Source organism: Citrus clementina, unplaced genomic scaffold (assembly GCF_000493195.1).
Source record: "Citrus clementina cultivar Clemenules unplaced genomic scaffold, Citrus_clementina_v1.0 scaffold_9, whole genome shotgun sequence".
In the NCBI taxonomy this organism is placed as follows: Eukaryota; Viridiplantae; Streptophyta; class Magnoliopsida; order Sapindales; family Rutaceae; genus Citrus; species Citrus x clementina.
In genome coordinates, this window is record NW_006261964.1 from 14,938,918 (window position 1) to 14,946,154 (window position 7,237).

A 7,237-nucleotide genomic window follows, 5' to 3' on the forward strand; every position below is an offset into this window, starting at 1 on the left:
AAATATAATATTTTCAAGTTCAAACCCAAGTTCATATTAGGGGAAATAGGCCCAGACCCTCTAAAAGTTCGTCCAAAATTGGAGGGTTGGGCGTTGCCAAGGGCCATTGCAGGCCAGAGCTTAAATGGATGTAATCGGGTAATAATCAACAAATTGTTATAGTCAACAATGAATTAAAATAATAAATAAAGAAAATAAAAATTTACAAATTTAATTTTTTTTAGGACTGAATTCTAATTCAAGTATTTTCTTAATTAATTAATGTTACCTCCTTTAAAAAAAAAGGACTACCTAAAGCCAGAGGTATTAAATTAATTGACTTTTGAATAATTAAACTTGATAAGGAAATTTTAAATGATTGGAAATTGATTTTTTATTTTAATTTATAAATTTAAATACAATTATTTAAAAATGTATAGAGGGCAAGGCTTGGTTTGAGTTTTTTTTTCCTTCTTTAAATCCTTGTTCAAGGGTTAAATAAATAAAAGTTTACTCAAAAACAATAAACCCAAAAAAATGTATAGATGAACCCAAAAAAATTGTCAAATAGGTACCTCTTGCACTTGAGCTTGAGTGACAGGCATCTTCACACAAGTGCGACATGCACCTGTGGGTAGGCTTACAAAAAAACTCTGGCTAGTCCGACTCATTTAAAAGAAAATAATATTTAATCGCATCCACATTAGTTTGTTGAGAATGGTGAGGTTTGATGATTTGTTTAGAGTAGTATTAGTTTGGTGAATTTTTAAGAGTGCTGAGGGCATTTTCATCCAAAAATTAGATATTTAGATAGTTAGATATGGTAGAAAAAAGTAAGGAGGTCAATTCTGTAATTTTTTTTGGTAAAATCCAAAAGTTTTTGTACTAGTTTTGTAAATTTCCCTAATATGAACTCCTTAGATCCCTCATTTAAAAGAAAATAAAATGATATAGAATGATGTTCAAGTTAAACAATAGAAAATGCAAACTTCGATGTACTATGAGACAAACACACTATATTGAGATTTGTGTTTTTTCTTATTTTTTTAGTTTGGTAAGTTAAAGGTGTGTGAAATGCCAAAAAAATAAATATCAATACAATAACATAGTACTTCAACTTGTAATGTGATCCCTCTTTATTAGGACCACATTACAAATTCTATATTGTTAATCTATAATCTCACTGCTCATAATTGCTTCCACCAAAATACCGGGTAGTCTTGACTACAAATGTATGTCGCGCCTATTGATAACTCAAATGAAATGACAATCACAAACATGAAACTATAATTAACTCAAGATTAAGATTGCAATAAAACAAATGCCTATGAGATTTAATAAGTCAATAGTCATTTTAAGATTAATTAAATCTCATATGTGATTCAGTTTAATGCAGTCAAACTACATCGGTAAATTCATACATGATGAAGACAAATCATTCAATGAATTTACTACAGTCTAAAAATAAATAGAGTGCCCAACTCTATTTATCAACTGTGAACTTAATTTATTTAATCATAAGATAGCTTGTATTTATGTCTTCGGTGAATTCATATGATGATCATATAAATACATATAATATGATTAAATGAACCTTATTCAAAATATTTATGCAATTAAGATTTTTGAAAAATATCTCAAATATTTTATTAATCAGAAAATAAATAAATCAATATGCTTTAAAGAGCACATAAACCCAACAACAGGCTAGTTGATGGGCATGACAGAATTACAAGAAAGAGCTCGTAGTTGTTATGCAGAATCTATAAGTCTTGACTCAGATGAGTTTCTAGAAATGATACTCCTTGACGTTTACATTATCGTTGAGTTGTTTCCGAACAATAAGCCCGATAGTCTACAAGACCCTAATGATAGCATGATAGTGCTTTCCAATTACTTTGGATGAGAAAAATATTGGGTCGTGATTTGTTGTTACTGGATAATCAACCACCCTTCTTCATTCTCTAGGAATTTTATGACAAGGTTAAGAGGCCCCAAGATTGTGAAAAGAATTTTCTTGAGTTATTTTTGTTTCTTCACTAAAGGAATACTTCCTAATCAACAATTAGCTAGAGATAATGCTGGAAATATCAATTACTAAGAAATCAAGCATCTAATTGGCTTAATATACAATAATTATTGGGAATGGTTTGTTTGCTACCCTTTAACTCACACAAAAAAAATAGAACTTCATAAGATGCACTACAGGGCTCGAAAAGGCAAGAATCAGGTTCGACAAGATTGAAGGAGAAAGAATTTTTTTATATATAAAATTTGAAAACGGAATATTGAAAATCCCAACATTGAGAATTGAGGAAGACACATAATCAATTATACTATAACCGCTTGGAAAGATAGAAAACCCAACATTGGTTATTTCAAAGTTTTTGAATGCAAATGTTTTATTTTAAACACAAAAGATAATCTTGGTAAATTTCATCTCTTGGGTATTCAAACTCAAGCAAAGCTTATAGAATTTATAACAAAGGAACTTTAGTTGTGGAAGAATCTATGCATCTTACGTTTGATGAATCTAATCCCTCCTCTATGGAGAAAGTTGTTGTTAATGATGATGTAGATGGAGAACTACAAGAAGAGTCATCAAAGGATAATCAAAATGATGCAACACCAGGAAAGAAGGAGGTCTCGAGTTCGATACTTGGCAGAGGCGTAAATCCCTGGGGGGTAGCCAAGCAGTGGTGTAAAATGAGATGCTCTGAAGGACTCTGAGTATATAGTAAAGTAGGAGTGGCCTTCACTGGCCAGATTAAGCTTTTAGCCTAGTGGTAAGCGCTTGATCCTAACAATTGGTATCAGAACGAGGTCACAGGTTCAAGTCGCCACATAAGCAATATTATGGGGGGGGGATTGTTGAGTTATGGGGCCCCGGCAATTCTTCTGTGCGCTTATAGGTGTAACATTCTTATGTGTAATTCCATTGAGGTTATCTAGGGCGTAACTGCCTGGCCCGTTGGCACAATTACAAATGTGTACAACCATTCATGTCCACCCACCGCTTAGTGTGGGGCTCTACGCTTCTATGGTATAAGGAAATAAAGTTGCACCTTGGCTATCAGCTTAAGCTTGTTGGTTGAGATGATGTAACTATAAAGGACTAATACTCGGGAAAGAAGGAGGTCTCAGGTTCGATACCTGGTGGAGGTGTAAATCCCTGGGGGTAGCCAAGTCAGTGGTGTGAAACGAGATGCTCTGAAGGACTCTGAGTATGTAGTGAAGTGGGAGTGGCCTTCACTGGCCAGCTTAAGCTTTTAGCCTAGTGGTAAGCGCTTTATCCTAATATATTTCATATGCAGTAGATGTAATGAGTCGGTACATGTAAAATTTGAAGAGGCCTTACTTGAATGTAGTTTGACAAATACTAAGATATATATAAAAGGTATAATCGACTACATATATTGTACAAGAAAGGTGAAAGTTGCAAGCTGACTGGCTATTGTTATGCTGACTACGCTAGAGATCATGTATTATGATGAAGGATCTACACTAGTTAGTAGATTACGTAGTATCATTGTATTGTGATAATTAATCGCCGATCAAGTTGGCGGAAAAACCAGTTTCCCAGCTTGTGGAGGTGCACTATCATTTTATCAAGAAAAAAAGTCTTACAAGATGAAGTTGAAATGTTGAAATGTTGAAATGTTGTATGTCAAGACAAACAATTGAGTTGCAAATTTATTCATAAAAACTCTTAACACCGAAAAGTTTCAAGAGTTCTGCTAGCAGCGAAATATGAATCAAAGGATGAAAGTTGATGTTGAGGGGGAGTGTTAAAAGCCCAACACTTATTTCATAATCCAATCTAATTACATTTATCCAAGCCCAAGTTCAAAGCTCAATCCATGGAATATTCAAGATTTGTGTAGAGAATGAAAGATGTCTCTATTCTAAAAATATCTAACTGAAGAAATTTCCTGAATGCTTAGAGATATTTGTAAAATATAATTGTGAAATTTCTATAGTTTAATATTTGTGTGGATCGTATTAGTTCTAGGTTACTATAAATACCTCTAAACTCTTTGTTGTAGGCATCAAGCGACGACTGAAGAATTAGAAGAGAGAAAGAGAGCGAGCCATAATTTTTGGGGTGTCTCTTGTAAAATATCAATAAAGTCCTTTAGTTTAAAAAAAATTATTATATTGTCTAAATAGTGTTAGTTTTGAGCAATTTATTCCTCCTCAGTTTTCAACATTTAGTATTAGAGCGTGTTTGGTTGAGGACTACTATATTAGTGTTACTGAAAGTCCATAATAGTTAAGAACTATCATGGAAAAACTGTAAGAGTACAATAAGGACGAAAAAGCTTACCTGGCATTGTCAAAGTCTTGCAAACATGATGGGTGACCTTCAAGTGATTGCAAGACATGGCAAGTGAACCAGCTGACATAGTGCTTGATCTTACTGGGGAAAAGTTTCGTTGTCTAACTGCTACACTAATTGTTCAGTTCAACATTTTTACGGTGCCTGATGTATTGCGTAAGTAAAATGAAAATGCTTATAAACTAGAAATGCTAGCAATTGGTCATTATCATCACGGTAAAGAACAATTATTGGGTTTAAAGAGCACAAAACAGTCTATCTTAAAACACTTATGAAGTGTACGAGTATACCTTTGTCGAACTATGTCATGGCTATGAGGGCATTGGAAGAAGGAGCTTAAAGTTGTTATGGAGGTTCCATAACTCTAAACAGAGATGAATTTGTGGAAATGATGATTCTCGACGGTTACTTTATTGTTGAGTTTATTCGCAAGTTTAGGTTGAAACATTTGAGAGGAGATGATGACCCAAATTTTAAACTGGGTTGGATGCTACCTTCCATAGCACGAGATATGATTTTGCTTGAGAATCAACATTTGCTAGTGATTCAAGGAACGAAAGCTTTCTTGTCATGATCCTGCATTTTTTCAAGGGCATATTACCAAGGAAAGCTTGTTGAACAGATATTGTTTATTGAGCTGATGTTTATCCCATAAATGAAATAAAACATTTGGTCGATTTAATACACGAAAATTGGCTTCCTTCACCTGCAGGAATTGAAGCATATGGGAATTATAACACAAATAATAGTTATAGAAGCCAGGGACGGAGCTACTTGTGGGTTGGGACGGGTTGTAGCCCGTCCAAAATTTTAATAAATTTACAAAAATACCATTGTGCAAAGTTTACAAAATTGTCATTATTCCATACTTTTATTTAAAACTTTATCATTATATTAATTTACAACTTTACCATTCATATAAATAAATTAAAAAGTGAACATTTACTTTGTTCTTCCAGAACCTCCACTCTTTGTTACTTGCCTTCTTGGCGCTGGCGTGCTCTGCTTCTACGTTTGTTATTCGTCTTCTGTTGGTAAGAATATTTAATAAATTTATTTTTATTTAATCATTTACAATATATTTATTAATTGTAAGGTAGTAAAGACTTTTGTTAGTTCTTGTTCTAATTTTATTGTGTAAGATTAAATTATTGTTAGGTCAGATCATTGAATTCTAGTAATTAAATTTTTAAATTGATTATTAATAGATCAAATATTAGAGATAGTTATTTCGATGAAAGAAAAGAAGAAATGCAGGAACTAAATCAAATGGCTTGGTTTAGTGGGTTATCAAGACACCACTTTGAAATAAGATGGAGAAGGGATTTATATTAGATTCTATAGCTATTTACATTGAAAGAGAATTATAGACACTATTGATTCAAATTCAATAATAGATAAATTTAACGCTCGAAAGTATACCAAGGCACAACTTAAGTAGTTGTTAAATGTAATTGAATTGTTTTTGGATTCGATGTATTTTCTTATATATTAATGAAATTTTCATTAAGTTTTATATTTTTAGTTGCGATAATAGTTGGACTTAGAAAAAATTTAACCCACCCAAAATTTGTTTTTTGACTTCGCCCCTGATTGGAGCCTCATTGGTTCTGCCACAGAGATTCAAGCAGCTGGAATCCAGTTCCGGAATGTTGAGGTCCTTAAGGACGATTCCTTGTTTCGATATTAAGTTCGAAAATAGGGTAATGAAGATGCCATCCTTGGAAATTGGTGATGCTACAGAAACTATTTTACAGAATCTCATTGCATACGAACAGTGGTCTCAAGACATAAATTTGAAGCATGTAATAGATTATGTCGAATTCTTGAACCGCCCAATCAACTCTTCAAAGGATGCTGAATTACTCTGTCGTCGTGGAATAATTGATAATTTTTTAGGAGATGATGAAGTGATTGCAACCTCATTAAACAATTAAGCTTTGTAACGGCGTTGTACTTGGTGAGAAGTTATATTACCATGAGGTTTTCATGGAAGTGAATTTGCATTGCAGTACGCGTCGTAATAAGTGGATGGCCAAGTTGAGGCACAATTATTTCAACACTCCATGGGCAATCATCTCCGTTCTTGCTACTGTTGTCCTACTTCTCCTAATGTTGCTGCAAGCTCTGTTTGCAGTTCTTTCTTATTATCAACAAGCACAACGCCATTGAATAAAGTAGTTGTAAACAAACTTTTAAATAATGATAGGCTCTGTTTCAATAACGATAGAAAATTACAAGAGAATTGTGGTTGCCATGAATTGTATCATATACAACTTTAGTAACAGTTAAAACAATGAGTTTGATATATGTTTGTAGGTGCTCGACAGAATGCCCCAACGAAGTGGCTTTTGCGGGGAAGCCATAATTGAATGTTTGTGGCAAATGAGGTTGACACGAGAGCCTCTAGAACGTTTGAGCCAAGAACAATCGAGAATAATGCAAGATAAGAGTGTGAATCACCAAAGGAAATGAACACAAAAATATACTATTAGTTTTGTTAACCATCATTGTATACACTGATGTAATCGAGACCCTTTGATTTATGTTTAAAGTAAGTCCAAAGAAGCATTAATTAATTAATTATAAATCAACTTTGAATTTGATGTCTCTTGGATTGGCCGCGCCCTAGCTAGGAATTTTATGTGGGCTCTTGTTTAAATTTATACTTCGGAAAGAACCAAACCATATAAGATTCCAGATATTAGATATGTGCTATTTAATTTTAAGTATTTGGGTTCTTTTTTTTTTTTTAATACTGATTACACATTAAATTATTGTATTACACAGATATTTACAACTGCTATTAGAGTAGACATTACACTGATATTTACAATCAAATATATAACTGTGACTTACATTATTATATTAATTTTATGAAGTACATGCCCAGACATATGACCCTCATAAACAAAAGAC

The 7,237-nt window shown here is 33.1% G+C and overlaps 1 pseudogene; it reads left to right on the plus strand.

Moving 5' to 3' along the window:
- Positions 1-4,362: 4,362 nt before the first annotated feature.
- On the plus strand, positions 4,363-6,490 carry LOC18033068 (annotated as a pseudogene).
- Positions 6,491-7,237: the final 747 nt, after the last annotated feature.